Genomic DNA, 18,756 nt, shown 5'->3' with positions numbered 1-18,756 from the left:
AAATAAAAAAAAAAAATTATATTACAGTCCTTTGCTCCTAACGTTGCCATATTACACCACTGATACGCATTAATTAGATTTTTGAAAAATTAATACTTAAAAAGGTTTCTTCATTGATGTTTTAGGTTTGATTTTAAAAACAGATTTAAGAAGATTCGTTTATCTTGTATTTATTCTTTACTACCTTTCTTTTAGTAAGGATATTTCGCAAGGAGACTTGATAAATAAACATATCCTAAATTAATTTAAGTATTCACACGTGATAAGCTACAAGTACGTATTTATTATATTTCTTTTCATAATTACATTTATAAAATTTCTTATCGAGTTGCAAGAGGATAAGATATTCAGCACCACATAACCTATACTGCAAAATTATATTTATACAATTTTTCTGTGTGAATATGAATTTCGTGCTGTGTTTTGCAAGATGAGTAACCTCGTAATATTGCGTAACACTTAATTATGCGAGTATGTCATTTACGTTGCTAAACAAGACTTACCAGTCAGGTCAACAGCTTAGCAGATTAAGGTTTAAATATTTTTTTATTTTTTATTTATCAAACCTGTATTTGCTTTATGATCAAGTTAGCAGGCAGGCGGTCATGGCCATCTTGTTACCATACGAACCAATAAAACACTGAGTATTTATTGGTTGCCGTACCGGTGTACATGTAATTTGTAGAGTCAATAATTTCTTTCTTAGTAATCAAACAAATTATTATGGGTAAATATCATATTAAAAACGTTTTATTGAGCGATATTGTATTCTATTTTGGTATGGAAGAGTTCATTTATTATTAGTAAAATAATTTACTTTTATATTCGTTCATTCGTTTGTGTGAGTGTTTATATGTGTGTGAGTGTGTGTGTATGTACGCGCGCGTACATAATATGTTTATTATCTAATCTTTCTGAACTATTTATTATTTTACTTAATTTAATATGCAAATCAGGTAAAACAATTGTTTTACTAGTCGCTCTCTATACTTGTTTTTCTATCAAGCACATTTTAGTTATCGATCATATTTCAAGTAATATAACTTCGGTTAGAAATGCTTATTTTAAAATGTTAAAAATAATTGTTATGTATTTTTTTGTTCAGCAGAATAAGTTAATATCTATAGTCAGTAGAGGTAAAAAAATAGTACTAGGATGAAAGATATTTGAAATGTTAATTTATAATATAAAATTCTTATAAAATGTTTATTTCCTTAAATGCTTTGGAAAGGAAAAATGCACTGCCGCGATCTCGTAATAACATAGACTATAAAATTGCTGTTCTGGGTAGCTGCCTATAAGACCTTGAACTAGCTATTAATTTTTGTATATGAGTTATATTTCGACGGATTAGCATGAAATATTTATTTTAATAGCTATTTATGAATATCAAATCATCTGCGACGTAAATTTCGAATGAACTGCTAAGAACATTGTTCTGAACCTTTCTTTCTTTTTTCTATTTAGCCTCCGGGAATTAAGGTTCAGGTAATAATTGATCTGACCCTTTTTTTATTTTGTGTCGGAGGAGGGAAAATCTACAACCAGACGCCCAGTAGCCCGTACTGCTAGGTGTGTGGGGTTTACTGCCGAGACAGGGACCCACTAAAAACCCTCTCCCTCACACAAAGCGGTGATAGAACCACCCAAAGTGTATTGCATCATTACCGCGCGTGTCCACGGGCTCACCAGTGCCGACGTCAAGCAATGGCTTCCAGCGTCCCCCGGGGTCACCCAGCAGCGGCGATCCAGTTGGACCTCCGCTGCCCACCTCCGAATGCCTTCCACCATCGCTCTCCGCTCGAACACCGCCCAATTCTTATAAGCTTTCAGGACAGTACATCTTTAAATCATACAGCACAAATGTTCCATTTCTCACGCAAGGTCAACATATGTTCCATGACATCCTTCAGGAAGACCACTCCTTCAACGACCGCTCTGTAGCTCATCTTGACACATTAAAAATATGTGTTCTAAATCACCTCTTTCATGGCAGTATACACATGTCGGTGTCTCCCGTCTCCCTCTAGCATGTAGGTAGACACTGAACCACCCATGTCCTGTGAACCACTGGGTCGTCCAAAAATCCTACTCCTCTTGTCTCCTGTTAAGCCAAGTCCTGACACACGGTATTAGCCGATGCGTTCATCTGCCAGTGATGGCAGCATCTCACCTCTCCTGCCATCGATCAAATATCCTGCTCCTGGTATCCGAGACCTCCGTACACCGGTATCTATCTGTCCGCTCCTCCGCCAGCATATCAATCGGAGCCATACCGGATATCACGAGGACGGCCTCAAAGGCACCGATCGGTATGCCATGGCCACACGCAGCGCAGGTCTTCTGTAAGTGCTGTGTATCTTTGTACAATTACTTTTAACCTTCAGATCTTGAAATCATCCCGGAATTGCGTATAAGATGACCGAGGCCACTGTGGACGCTATCAGTCTTCTGGAAGCGCGGGGGCCACCAACGTTCCTCATCAACCTTTCTTTTTCCTGTTTAGCCTCCGGTAACTACCGTTTAGATAATTCTTCAGAGGATGAATGTGGATGATATGTATGAGTGTAAATGAAGTGTAGTCTTGTACACTCTCAGTTCGACCATACCTGAGATGTGTGGTTAATTGAAACCCAACCACCAAAGAACACCGGTATCCTCGATCTAGTATTCAAATCCGTGTAAAAATAAATGGATTTACTAGGACTTGAACGGTGTAACTCTCGACTTCCAAAGCTGATTTGGGAAGACGCGTTAACCACTAGACCAACCCGGTGGGTCTTCCTCATCAACCTAGAGACCATCGATGACACCTTCTTCGCTTTCTTGCACATCTCATCAATTGCATTTTGAACTCCCTCGTACGATCCACCAAGACACCAAGATACTTCGATCTCTCCGAAGGGGTCACTTCTATTCCTTCCAATCCAACGGAGATCCTCGGGATCCTCTTTCTTTCCGTCATCTGGATCATTTTAGTCTTATGAAGTGCAACCTTGAGCCCTCTAGCCTTTAGCCAGTCCATCACTACCACCAGTGCTCGGATGGCACGGAGCTTAACCTCACTAGCGTTCCTTCCCATCACCATAATGGCGAGGTCATCTGCTTAGGCGAGTAACTGCACCCCTGCCGTTAATAAAATCATGGATATTTAATTGATCCTGTAGTGAGATAATGGGATGTTTACTAAAATTTTTAATTTATTATTATAAATTTTTACCTTCGGAAAAATTGATTTTAAATGAAAATAGGTTAAGGATTTAACTACTGCAATGGAAATCTTGACTATCTATTCACTAATTTTCTTTAATTTATATATATATATATATATATATTTCATTAAACAATGTTAGTGAGATTATTTATATATATATATATATATAATTTATAAGAAAATTATAAGGAAATACTTTGCTTACAAGGAAATGGAACCTGCAAAAAGCACAAAATTAACTGGCTAGCAGAATACAAGATGACATGGAAACACTGGGAATAACGGTAGCAGACCTGAAGGAAAAAACGGAAAATATAAGAAAAAAGATCGAAACATTTTAATTAATTTAATTTAATTTTAATTTTTTGTTATAATTATAATTATCTCCAGATAATCATGAAAGATAATAATCAGGGCGGTTACAGTATAATTATTCTAATAACTTTATTCTATATTATTAATTACTTAACAACAAGCAGCGGTCCATTAAAAGTTTGAAAAACTTTCCTTCTGTTATAAATACAGCATACTTATTTACAAATTCATTCCCGATTTTTATTTAATTTGGTAAAATAATTTTGCTCTCAATTAAAAAAAAAAACATATTTTACTGAATTAATAATTATTAATTAAAATGATTATCAGATCGCTTTTTTCTATATTTGTAAGTAAGAAATTCTGGAAGGATTAAGTTGGTACTGGAATGACACTTACTTTTCCAATAGATTATTATTCGAATAGATTATTAATGAGATTGTAAAAGTTTTCGCCCTTCAGTCTTTGAACAAATTGCTTTACAAACCTTAGTGACATCATTCTGACTCACAAATGTCACGAACAAATAAGATTTCGAACCCATTATTTTATACAATGCCAATACAACGCTGGTTTCTAAATAACATTAAAATTCTAATTAGTAGTTTATCTGTAAACTAAATTATATGGATAAATTAAAGTTATGAGTATTATCACATCGTATATTGATGATTAAAATCATGGATATTTACAACGCAAAACAATAATAAATAAAAGCCAAAATAAAATAGACTGTACATTGTATTGTCTTACAACAATTTAAATTAATTCAGACTGGCTGAAAGATTAGGCAGTCATAGAATTTGAATAAAAAACCTCGGAATTATTTAGAGCACTAGTTTAAATCCATTTTTGAAACTGGATGTTTACACATACTGATGTCGTGATAATATAATAATGAATAAATAATACATAATATTTTGCTAAACCACGATTTAACTGCATTATATTGCTATTTAAAATACCATTGATAATCTGTTATATTTTTCTGTTTTTGACAATAAAGTATTTCTCATATATCGAATCTATTAACTTGAACATAAAATGACGTATTTAATCTTCATATAACCTATTACAGTCTAGATATATTGCATTTTATATAAATAAGTGCAATATTGCAGATTACCTACCGGGTTGGTCTAGTGGTGAACGCGTCTTCGAAAATTAGCAGATTTCGAAGTCGAGAGTTCCAACGTTCATATCCTAGTACAGGCAGTTACTTTTATACGGATTTGAATACTAGATCGTGGGATAACGGTGTTCTTTGGTGGTTGGGTTTCAATTAACCACACATCTCAGAAATGGTCGACTTGAGACTGTACAAGACTACACTTAACTTATACTCATATATATCATCCTCTGAAGTAATACCTGACGGTGATTCACGGAGGCTAACAGAAAGAAAATATTGCAGTTTATAAAAATACTTTTCCTATTTTAAAACTTTTTATAGTAAATGTCGAAATTAAATACTATTTAAATGCATGGAATGACCAAACGTTTGGAGCGTAAAAGTGGTAAATGGAGTAGCAAAGTATCATTCATGTGTTCTTTAAACGGTGGTAAGCGTGGATGTACCAGATGCAACTGTTGTAGATGAAGAATGATTAGAACATTCCCACAATTAATGATCAAATATCCTCTGTTAAACTCGCTTAAAAATTTTAAGACTTAAAAATTTTAACTGCTAGTAACAATTTCACATTAATAAGAAATGAAGCTATTCTAGGTATATACTCGTAATAAAGTTTGTTAATATTGTACGGTGTAAAAGAAAGTAATATGTATACATAATGTATATGTACATCTTGGTAATGTAATATACATATGATGTTACATCGGAGTGACTTTTGTACCGAAAGAAGCAATATAGTAAATAAGTTATGTACAGCATCCTTGCTTATGTACCTTAGAAGAAAAAAGCTTATTACTTTTACAGCCTGTTATAAAAAAAAAAAATATTCTGTGCTAGGAAAACGTGACAATAATTGTCACGTCTGCATTAGGAATTATAGAAAAATACAGTCTTTCTCTTTCACTTTTACTTGTTGCTAAAGAATAATATCGTCTTTAATTTTATAATCTTATTTCTATGATTTGAAATTCAAGTAATATATATTACGTAACAGATTTCCGTCGTTCTTTTGTTATTATTTCGACGTAGAAAATAAATTTGAAAGATGTGATTTATTAAAAATAAAATAAATAAATAAAAAGCGAATTGAGAAATATTATCCAAATATCCAATTATGTTTTATTTTCTTACTTTAGAATTATTCTCTTTAATTATATTTTTTCCTCAGTTTTTTCTTTTCGTTACCAAACTCCATTTTTGTCTCATCACCCGTTATTATTTTTAATTTATTTGCATTTAGTTTACATTACTATTTTATTATTTACATCAATGATTTGAAAGAATTATGCGTCTATCAGTGAAAAATCGATTCTTAGATAAAGAGACACTGACAGTATCTGTGAGATTCTGAGATACTCACGGTTTAGTCATTCTTAAATATTATTTTAGATAAATGTGAATTTTTAATGTGATTATGTGTTAATTTTTTAAAATAACATAGTATAGTATTTTATATTATATACTCTTACTGTTCGATTGAATATTTTGATTGACACAGCATATTTTAATTTACTTCGAGGTCTAGAACTCTATTAAGATACACATAAAGTCTTGTCTATAATGCACAACAAAAACGTGTGTAGTACAAACTTGTTTTTAAAAATTATTTGAAAATTTTTTTTGTTTTTTTAAAAATATTTTTGTATATTTTTTATTTTTTGTGAATACGGTTTCAAACGTGCTACGACATAATCCTAGCTTGTATAATGTTCAGAAATATATTCAAATGAAGATTCTAGATTCGAGCGTCGCTTTAATAAAAAATATGATATAGTAATATTCACTTTCACAATACTGTAGAACTGTGATATAAGCTTCAAAAATTGCTCTTTAAAAAAAGTTTCATTTTTAATATCTAATGAACAAAATTTGCCATAAGATGAGTACAGATGATACATTGCAGGGCATCAACTGCCGTTACATACCGTATTGGTCTCATGGTCTAACTGGAGCATGAATCGTTCTAGTTAGAGAACGACTAGTGGGGGATAAGGTATGGTTATCTTATGGCTCACTCTTATCTTTAACAGAAATATTTCCTTTAGGGTTTAGGCTCAATCATATTTCCCAATATTTCTGCTCCTTATTCAGACTTAAAAATAAAGTTTCGCATTATTTTTTTCTGTTTAATCACATAACTCCTAACTCTACCCCACAATTCATTTCAACAATCAATGATTTTTGTTTCTGTCCTTCAAATACACGTTTCTTGGGTTTCAGAGAATTGTCCTTTTTATGAACAATTTGATAATTCGCGTAGTTTATGCGAGAAAATATAAAACAAATAAATAAAAAAAAAGGCGGTAAACCAAAGACACGCGTTGATAGTCGCTTATGCAGAGGTGTAATTCAGATATATGATTTCATGGTACAGATGGGGCGGGTTGCCTTTTCAAAATAAGTTCAGCCATTTTGGACAGATTTACAAGTTATAAAACCATGTTTCAAAACATCTTTGGATCTTACACAATCTTACCACATCTTAACAATCATTTTATTTATGTAGATACATTTTATTTTTAAACTGAAAATTAATTCAATTAATAAACTTGAAGTATTGCTGTTTATTAATATAAATTTTTATAGAGAAAAATTTAATTAAAAATATTAATAACATTATTATAAAAATAATACAGTATTATTAGTACTTAGAATTAATTAACAAGCAACCCAATTTTAATGCTTATTTTTTATATTAAATATATATTTGGCCGGCCAAATGGTGTAGTATTAACATGGTGATCTTTAAGATAATTTGATCTCGGATTCGATTCCCGGCAGGAGTTTGACATTTTTTCATCTATTGTTTCATTTTTATCTTTTTAATACCTGCAAAAACATTACATCTCAGGTCGCATAGTAAAAAAAATTTCAATAAGACTATTGTAATTATATTCAAAAATGAAGTGATAAAAAAGAATATTTTCCATAGATTTGAGAAAGAAATGAGAATTTTTAATCGATGGCCTACCTAAAAAAATGTATACTATAGCTATACTATGGAATATCGTAAAAATACAATAGAAATAATTTAAGTTAGCCAGAAAAGTAAACTTCATAATTTTGGAAGACTTTTTTCACACGGCGGTGTAATTTTAATATTAACAACAGATTAATGATGACTGATATGTTATAAAAAAATCTGGTGTGGATACCACATTGACTTCCTTGTACGCCTATTAAATTACATACACATATTTTTAAAATTTCCTAAAATTCTATTTCACTAATAACTTCTGATTTTTTTCATATATTTTTTTATTGTTTTTTTTTTTTGTCTTCAGTCATTTGACTGGTTTGATGCAGCTCTTCAAGATTCCCTATCTAGTGCTAGTCGTTTCATTTCAGTATACCCTCTACATCCTACATCCCTAACAATTTGTTTTACATATTCCAAACATGGCCTGCCTACACAATTTTTCCCTTCTACCTGTCCTTCCAATATTAAAGCGACTATTCCAGGATGCCTTAGTATGTGGCCTATAAGTCTGTCACTTTATCCACCCACGATTTTTAACATTCTCCTATAGCACCACATTTCAAAAGCTTCTAATCTTTTCTTCTCAGATACTCCGATTGTCCAAGTTTCACTTCCATATAAAGCGACACTCCAAACATACACTTTCAAAAATCTTTTCCTGACATTTAAATTAATTTTTTATGTAAACAAATTATATTTCTTACTGAAGGCTCGTTTAGCTTGTGCTATTCGGCATTTTATATCGCTCCTGCTTCGTCCATCTTTAGTAATTCTACTTCCCAAATAACAAAATTCTTCTACTTCCATAATCTTTTCTCCTCCTATTTTCACATTCAGTGGTCCACCTTTGTTATTTCTACTACATTTCATTACTTTTGTTTTGTTCTTGTTTATTTTCATGCGATAGTTCTTGCGTAGGACTTCATCTATGCCGTTCATTGTATCTTCTAAATCCTTTTTACTCTCGGCTAGAATTACTATATCATCAGCAAATCGTAGCATCTTTATCTTTTCACCTTGTACTGTTACTCCGAATCTAAATTGTTCTTTAACATCATTAACTGCTAGTTCCGTGTAAAGATTAAAAAGTAACGGAGATAGGGAACATCCTTGTCGGACTCCCTTTCTTGTTACGGCTTCTTTCTTATGTTCTTCAATTGTTACTGTTGCTGTTTGGTTCCTGTACATGTTAGCAATTGTTCTTCTATCTCTGTATTTGAACCCTAATTTTTTTAAAATGCTGTAACATTTTATTCCAGTCTACGTTATCGAATGCCTTTTCTAGGTCTATAAACGCCAAGTATGTTGGTTTGTTTTTCTTTAATCTTCCTTCTACTATTAATCTGAGGCCTAAAATTGCTTCCCTTGTCCCTATACTTTTCCTGAAACCAAATTGGTCTTCTCCTAACACTTCCTCTACTCTCCTCTCAATTCTTCTGTATAGAATTCTAGTTAAGATTTTTGATGCATGACTAGTTAAACTAATTGTTCTTTATTCTTCACATTTATCTGCCCCTGCTTTCTTTGGTATCATTACTATAAAACTTTTTTTGAAGTCTGACGGAAATTCCCCTTTTTCATAAATATTACACACCAGTTTGTATAATCTATCAATCGCTTCCTCACCTGCACTGCGCAGTAATTCTACAGGTATTCCGTCTATTCCAGGAGCCTTTCTGCCATTTAAATCTTTTAATGCTCTCTTAAATTCAGATCTCAGTATTGTTTCTCCCATTTCATCCTCCTCAACTTCCTCTTCTTCCTCTATAACACCATTTTCTAATTCATTTTTTTATTGTTATTATTGAATTAAAATTTATTGTAAGTTTTTTTTACAATCACAGGTTAATAATTATTAATAAATCAATATATTTATATTAAAAAAAAGTTAAAAAAAAAGGAAATGAAGTCGAATCCGAACCGAATTAAAATTTTATTTGGCTATAATTCTGGAGCCAGTGAGGATAAGTACCGCTTATTATATATAGATGAAAAAGTCACAATAAGGGCGTATTACTGCAGTTAAGAAAAAGTCCATAATCCAATTTTTTTTTGATTTCGGGTTTTTTTAAACATTTTTGGTCAATTCGAGTGCAATCAAAAGGGAAAGTACACAGCCAGATGTTACAACAGTCCTAAATTCAAAATCTGAACATCCTACATCTTTTGAGTTATATGAGATATATACGTACGTACGTATGTAGAGACGTCACGTCGAAACTAGGCAAAATGGATTTAGGGGTGATGAAAATATTCATTTCGAAATCTGAAAACCGAAATTTTTCCTTTACTGCTTACAAGATGTAAAAATAATACCGGTTGACCTGAACGATTGATTGAGGTAGGTATTTCTTGTGATTGATATTTATTGTTCTTGCTTTGTATTTGAAGCCAAAGTTGTATTAGTTTTTAACGATCACGACCGTCCACCGTATGTAGTTTCAACTGTATACTTTATATTGTATTGTATTATATTATAATTCATTATTGTATTAAGAAATATCCGTTTATAAGTTTTTCCGAACATTCTTATTACAGTTTGTTTTAAAAGCATAATTTTTAAAATATCTTTTGTAATCATTCACCATAATTTTATTAACGTATTTTATGATAATATGATAGTTACATAACAACTATATGATTTGACAACCACATTTGTCTATTAATATAACAATATTAAAAGAAAATGGATAAAAAAAAGTAAATTTGTATTCATATTCTTTAAAGTAAATCTTTGATGTATAATTTAACGAAAAAAAAATTAGTCGCGTTTTTATGTCAAGAAAGTATAGTGCAATTATAAATTTATTATACTAATAAACGTAATGGAAAAATTGTAAAATGTATTCGTCATAAAATAAAAGAAGGACGTTGAACCGTGATTTTAATCGTTATTACCTTCTACAACTATCAACGGTATCATTTTAACTCACGCTAAGTTTAATTTTAGTATATTCCTAACAATAAGTTAAATAAATGTTCTTTTGAAACTTTCTTACTTTGTAACTTATTTATTAACTTACTTTTTTACAGTCTGCAATTATCGTTATCTTTGCTATCTTTCGTAATCTATTTATTCGTTATCTTTGTTATTGCTGAACATTATTATTTATTTTATCAATTTATTACATCATCCTTGTAAGCAATGTTACTTCCAATTACCTTCTTTTTTTTTTATTAATATGATTTGCGTGATTATGTTTATTAATTGTGCAATAATTGAACAACCAAATAAACAGCTATCAATTCTACACTCACCCAAACGTATTTTGTGAAGAAAAAAATGTTACGAATTAGGAGCATTTCAAACGTTTTAAATTAAAACCGTTACAGAACAGATTATGAAAATATGTACTGGAAAAAACGCAAATGAATTGTTTTGTATAGTTGTAGGTTAGATAAATATATTTTATTAATGATAAATAGACATATAATCATTTATCCTAGTTAAATAACTATTAAAAATATTTTTACCTTTATTAACTGTTAAATAACACTAGGAAAATGTGGGTCTACCGGCGTCCTGAACATTTCTAGCTGTTTCTTGAGTTCTGATTTTTTAACACAGTTCTAACCCTAATGTTTTATTTTTTAACCGCAAAACACAAATATAATTTTAGATAAATCATTCGTATCAAGAAATATAAATCGTTCGAACAAATGTATCGTCCGCTGCGCGCACCACCATTGGTCCGCTTTGCGTCTCTAGCAGCTAAAATAAAAATTTGGTAACATAAAACAAACCCACGCACCATCCTGTTTTATAGAGAAATTTATTTAATAGCTATTTTACAATAAATGTATTAAAAGTATTTAACTTTACAGAAATAATATTCAATAACTATTAAAGATATTTTTATTTTTAACTGGATTAAGTTACTCGTTTTACCGGGTAAATTTTTGATTTAATTAACGGCAATGTCACATGAATGGTTGATCTAAGAATAAGAAGACTTCTATTTTCATGTTTGTTTGTTTAACCTCCCGGACCAGCGCTAACGCTGGTCCGGGAGAATATTGCTTCAGAGAATGAGATGAAAGATTTGTATGTAGCGTGTATGAAAATGCCATGCCTGACCGGGATTCGAACCCGGGACCTCCGGATGAAAGGCTGAGACGCTACCACTCGCGCCGCGGAAGTCGGCATTTTCATGTAGATTTTCCTATCTACACTTCTTAGATTAACGCATAGTGTTTTTTTTTTAAATCTTTGCTTATTTGCTTATTTCAGATACGTTAATACAGGAGTTATGCACCTAGGATTTTCAGTAGATAACAGTAACAATGGCATATTCTGAAATTTAGCGTACTTTGAGATAACTAACTAAATATATGTATCAGCGTGTTTTACGATTTTTTTTTGTGTTTTTGTTGTTTTTTTTTACATAAGAAAAAAAATGGACGTGTAATTTGTGAAAAAATTATAAATTGTGTAATACATTTATTAAAAAATTATTTTTTAAATATTCTTAATAAAAATTTAATAAATTTACTTATTGTTATAATATTATGATATTTATAAATTATAAAAAATTATTGACGTATTTTATAATTAAAAAAATCTCTTTCGGCACGCTGGAAGACGGAAATAGATTTTACCGGTGCTAAGGAGGAGATAAAAAAAATTTCACCTTAAAGTTAAGAAAAACTTCAAATTTACTCAATACGACAGTGGTTGTATGTGGAAAAAAGTTTCACATGTTTAGCATACGACAAGCCTCATCTTACAATTCCAGCAAAATTTTGGTCATCCCTTGCCGTAAGAGTTGATTATATCAAACATTTTTTCAGAAGAAAAGTTTAAGGTATTGTTTAGAGGACTAACGACCACTTTAAACCGATTCGATACTGTGTTTATTAAGGGAGGTATGGTTTGTTTTGGTCTTCAAAACCACATTTTTTCCACCTCCTGGGCCAATGGTTGATTATATCATAAAACTTTACTTAGTTAAGTTTTAGGCCCTTATTCAAAAAATGAAATTTAATTGAATTCGATATTTTAATAAAAAAGTTATAGTGATATTTTGTTTTTTCAAAAAAGCCATCCCATTTCCACCATCATGGTCCGATTTTGGCCGTTAACAAATTCGATTGAGATTTTGGGTCGAGTATTTTTAGGGAACAATTTGAAAGTGATTGGCGCAAAAAAGTCCAAAAGTTGTGATTGGTCCACAAGAAAGGTGAAATATATATATATATATATGAAATATACATACGTACATACATATATGTACGTATATATAAACTTTTGAGCTGACAGTGGTTTTGTGGTCTGGGTATGTGAAACGCGAAGATATGTTGAAATTTTCCGGAAGTCGAATCATAGTACCCATTACAGTAGGTAGCTTTCTTATGAAATCTACCTAAAAAAACTGCATTAATTATAAAAAACGATAAAAAAGGTTACATTCATTTACAAGTCTAAAAGGGCAAAATTACTTAAGTTTTTCGAACTTGGCACCGTTGGTAAAATAACTATTATACATAATTTTAAGAACAGCTTACCAAAATTCTATTTGACTTTCTACGCCGTTTTATAAATAACTATTTTACATTAATTTACAATCGTTCTATTTACAGTTAGAATAATTGTGATACACTTATGAAACTGACATAATTACTTCAACTTACGTAATTACTTTAACATTAAAAAGTGACGATCTTTATGTATTTCATTTTATTGTGGAATTTTACATTTATTTATATTTTTTTATGTATTTTAATTATAAATTCCGCCTGAAGGTGACAGAATAGCCGAAAGCGCTTGAGGAAGTCAAATGGAACTTTGGTAAGTGTTCTTAAAATCATGTATAAAAATTACCTTTATGTTATATTTTGCATGTATTTTTTTTTAATTAGAAAATATTTGTCTTATAAGATTATACAAGTAATTTTGTTTTCTGAGATTATAAATTTCACAATATGAACATTTTAAAATTATTAATTTAATTTATTAATTTTTTAGGTTTATCTAATAAATAAATCATTTAGCTTTTATTTTATACTAACGCTAAGTATACATTAGAATTAATTTAGTTATTATAAATTAGAATTATTCATTCCATTTTTTGTTTTTACAATTAAGTGCAGAAAAGTTTATTGCTTGTATTATTTTATGAAGAAAAATTCATTTTATTATACTGATAAAAATCTGATTTTAAAAAAGAAGTTTACATTTTTATTCTATAATGTTTTACACTTTTGCTTGGTATCAAAATTTATACGTGTTATTTAAGTGGAATATGAAAGCCAAATATATATATATATATATAATAACGAGCTGTGTTCCATATTTCATAGCTGTAGCACTTTTAGTTGTTTTGTAAAAAAAAATCGAATAAAATTTTAGAAAGCATTATATTTTAGTTCTCTGTAAATAAAGCTAAAAAATAAACCCTTTCAGTATTATGTAAACCTTCAATGAAATGTTGGGGCTAAATCTATATGCTGTTACAGTGTACGCAGTTGTCACGTTATATTTTTAAATTTTCTTGAAATTTTAATAAAACTTATTAAATAAATATCTAATAATTATTTTTATTAAAACCATTCCATTTTTTAAACTGAAACACTAGAATATATGCTATTAATATAATTTTATCACATAATACCTGATTGTAAATCATTTGCCTTTTTTTAACTGCAACTTAAAAGAAATCCACGGTAAAAAGTATGAAAAAATGTTTGTTATAATTATTTTTTATCTTTTTTTATCGTTATACTCAGAAACCTTTATATAAAAGTTGTTTCCAGTAAGTAAATTATAAAAATTGTTTCAGGTAAATGGGAATAACATTCGAATTTGAAATTTTTGATATTATGAATATTGTCTTAAATTGTATTGCTTTACGTCTAATCTCAAAATTTAACGGGGAAAGAACGAACAAAACACACATTCATGTACATAATATATATGTACTTTTTTCCCCAAGGAAATTTATTTTAAATAAAACCATTTTTATTTATTGTTGTAACACAAGCTAAATGAGGGTTTAAAAATCAAAAAGCTACAGTATTGTAAAGAGGGAAGGCACTTTTAGGGAATTTTTGAAATTTAAGATTAATCAGAAATAATAAAATTTCAGTATGTAAATTTATTAAAAATCGGTTCGTAAATTCGTTCATGCTAAAAAACAGTCAAACCAATGGATATTAATCAAAATAAAGAAATATTTTATTTCAGTTTTATATTAAACCTCGACCTTCCGAGCGTTATTGTAGTATTTCATCCGGATGATGTGGAGTTCGAGACCCAAACAGAAATGGCACTACAAAATGTCCATATTATTAATACGTGCATACTTTAAACTTATTAGTGAATTAATTATTTTAAAAAAGGTAAAATTAATTTTATACTGGTAGAACCTTTTGTAATGGTGAGCACTTTCCCAGTTTTAAGGATTCATAGAATTCTCGTTTATGTTATCTTTTTCATTATATAGTAAACCTAAACATTTTAATATATTTCTTATTTTTGTTATAAATATATTTTAGTTTAGAAAATTGTTAGCCTACTGCACTAAATATAACTCCTTAAAAGACCTTTTAAATAATGATACGAGTACATAAAAAATTCTTTACGATTGAATTTTATGATTGTAATACAAAAATTGTAAAGTTATTTCACAATAATTGTACTTATTTTGGTATTTAAGCTTAATTTGATAATGATTATTTTTTTAACGATAAACATAAATGAAATCAGTATTAGAAAATACACTTAACAAGAATTATGTTGTAAATTAAAATCATACAATCCTTTCGAATAGGTATGTAAAAAACTGGCAAATCCTGTTCATTATTTAGGAGCTGAAGTAAATAGTTTTGACATCTACTTTTCTTATTAAAATAGTACTATAATTAAATTTTTGTTAAAATTATTTAAAAATACATGAAAACATCATGACAGTTTTTTTAAATTTTATATACTGATTTATTTACGCTATATAAAGAAAATCCTAAATTTTATCTAAGTTATAATTATTTGTAAGGTAGTTTTGAAAAAATAGTCGAGAAATCTTAGAGATACAACTCAAATTTTATTAATTATAAAATGTCTAGTCTTATTAAAATATATATATTTTAAATTTATCTTTTCTAAAATAAAAGTTAAATAAAAAAAAATTATTTAGACCAAAATTTTAAGGCAAATGGTGAAAAAATCGGTTGAAATATCCTATTTTTTTCTCTGATAAATCAAAAAGGGCATGCATTAATTTGATCTAAAATCGAATACTTCGGTTTTTAAAAAACAATTAAAATCGATTAAGTTTTTTCTTGAATAACACTATAAACATTTATGAGAAAAAAATGTTAAATAAAACATCTGAATTTTTATTTCAAGTACACAACAAACATTTTCTACAGTGTTTATATGTTAAAAGAATTCTGAAAGCATGTTGATGCTCAATATAAACAATATTGTCTTACTTATAAGAATTAATTGAATTTATCTAAGATGAATTTCCCTTTTAAGTGAATGGATGTCGTGCTTGTAGTAAACGTGTTCATAGCGGCCTCTCCTAACCTAATACTAGAAGATTTATTAAGCTCGTGGCAATTACCCTACTCCTGTATTTAATGTTCCAGTAATTGCTAGATGAAACCGAGTTTAAAATTAAAATTGTACTATATATAATTTCTTATTCAAAACAAATAAAAGATTACTTATCTTTATGTTTACTTTTCTAAAAATAAATTATAAATTAAAAATAACAAGTAACTTTTGTAATTGGTTTAATATGTAATGTCTTCCAAATTTCAGTTCAGTTTCCTTTTCAACTATCTAAACTTCCCTTTAAATTCTGTCTAAACTATTTAACTGGGTGTTTGCATTAAAACGCAACCCACACAAAATATGTTTTAGAAAAGTTGATACAGTAATTTCGGATGAAGAGGTTGGCAGCACTACCAATTGTTGTTTTATAATTAGCTTGTAGAATTTTCTATTTCGATTTCGTGAACAGTTAGTTATTTTTGGTTGTCTGTATTTTTTATTAAGAATAAATGGTTTTAAAGATGAAAGAAAGGATTTCTATTGTGGAAAATTATTTAACAACTAAATCTTTTGTTTTATGACGTAGTTTTTCAGTTTGTAGTTCCAAAATGTACAAAATAAATCTTCAATTTATCGTTTGATAAAGGAATTTAGAGGGCTGGTTCTGTTTGCAATCAAGAGACATAGCCGGAAACGTTCATTAGGCTACTTAATGATGATGAGGATGATGGAAGATGTTACGGTAAGCTTTTTAAATTCGGCTAACAAAACATTACGAAAACTTGCTAAACAAAAAGGAATATCTTTGTGTAGTGTCTTTAAAGCCAACCGACTACTTAACTTAAAACCGTTCCGAGTTACCTTCAATTAACTTAATTTTACCGAATTACACCCACTTGATTTTGCTGCTAGGTTTCGCTATTGTCAACGGTTTAATCAGTTTGTTCGGGATAGCATTAAAGTGTTGGATAATGTATTTCTTACAGATGACGCCTGGTTTCATTTGAGTGGTTACGTTAATAGTTGGAATGATCGATACTGGAGCTCCATTCTGGATACTGGAGCACATCATGCATTCACATAAAACCTTTACACTCATAATTGGTGTGTGACGTGAAATTTCCAGGTGAAGAATAATTGGCCCCGTATTCTTTGAAAACACTCCTAATGCAGACCTCAACCAAGAAATTATAAAGCAAATTTATTGCTACTTTAGAATTAAATGAGAGGGATTCGTGGTTTAAACACGATGGGACCTCATGTCACACAGCAAGAGCAACAATGGACCTTTAGAAAAATTTCTTTGGTGAAAGAGTAACATCGACTGGCTTACGGCCAGCTAAATCACCTGATATTTCTCCTGCAGATATTTTTGTCTGGGGATATCTAAAGGGTTGTGGATTCAAAAATATCCACACACCAATGAAGAACTGAAAGCAAGCGTAGTTCAAGAATTACGAAAGATTGGAAGAAGTACACTTGGAAAGTTTGCACGGAATATGAAAAAGAGGGTAAAGGTTTGCATTGATGAAAATGGTGGACGCTTTCATCATTTGTTGTAAAAAAATTTGATCTCAACATTGTTTTGCATAAATAAATATTATTTATTTGCACAAATAAATAATATTTATAACTAACATCATTAAATATAGCACATTATTTTTCTTAAAAATGGTTTGATTATTTTGGGTTGCGTTTTAAAATAAATACGCTGTACTATGACGAAAGTTTTGTCAGCGTTAATAATTTTCTCTTTAAATTATACAACTTAATTCCCGCTTATTTCAGAATTACTTTCAAAACTGGCATTCCTCTGAGCAAATTATTTTTGTTTTTTCGCTTTTAATATATCCGTCATAATAACTTAATCTAACATGCTTGTAACCATACTTTAGTTTGATCCACTTACGTTAAAATTTTACTTTTACGGTGTTGAAATTGTATAAATTACGCACCGTTATTAATATTTAGTGATTAATATGATTACAGGCTGTAAAAAAAATAAAACCTTTTTGAAAAAGACAAATGATCAATAATGGACAGATATATGAAAAAAATCAGTGTAAGGATTTGTATAGAATACTCAAATAATAATTATAATTTATTAAGGACGGGTTGGAAAATTATTTTTAGTTCTGTTTGAAAATAATGTGTTAAAAGTGTGAAATGCTAATTTAAAATGATATAAAATATTTTGAAGAAATGTAAGAAATTATCATAGTGTGGTATTACTCGTTAAATTTAGAAAGCATGAACTAATACGTGGACAACTGTTCCACCTGGGGTCTCTGAATAATGTTGGCACTGGTAAAATAGTACAGTGGAACGGATAGCGGGGTGCCCGTGACAGGACATCGTATATAGCATGAAGCTAGTCGCTGTTCCAGTAATCGTTCCCTCAACCTGCGCGTTAACTGAGTTTTGAAAATTTTGACGAATAATTCATTTGAACATAGTGAGGCCATTTAAATTTATTAATTTAAACAAAAATGTATTGTTATGATACTGCTTCAAAGCAGGTAAATATCAGTGATCAAAGGATTCTAGTTTGGAATTCAAATCTCAAATCGAGTTTAAGGTACACATATTGCAGAAAAAGTATTAATCAATTTTAT

Source organism: Lycorma delicatula, chromosome 5 (genome assembly GCF_047948215.1).
Source record: "Lycorma delicatula isolate Av1 chromosome 5, ASM4794821v1, whole genome shotgun sequence".
Lineage (NCBI taxonomy): Eukaryota > Metazoa > Arthropoda > Insecta > Hemiptera > Fulgoridae > Lycorma > Lycorma delicatula.
Note: the sequence above shows the minus strand (reverse complement) of the source record.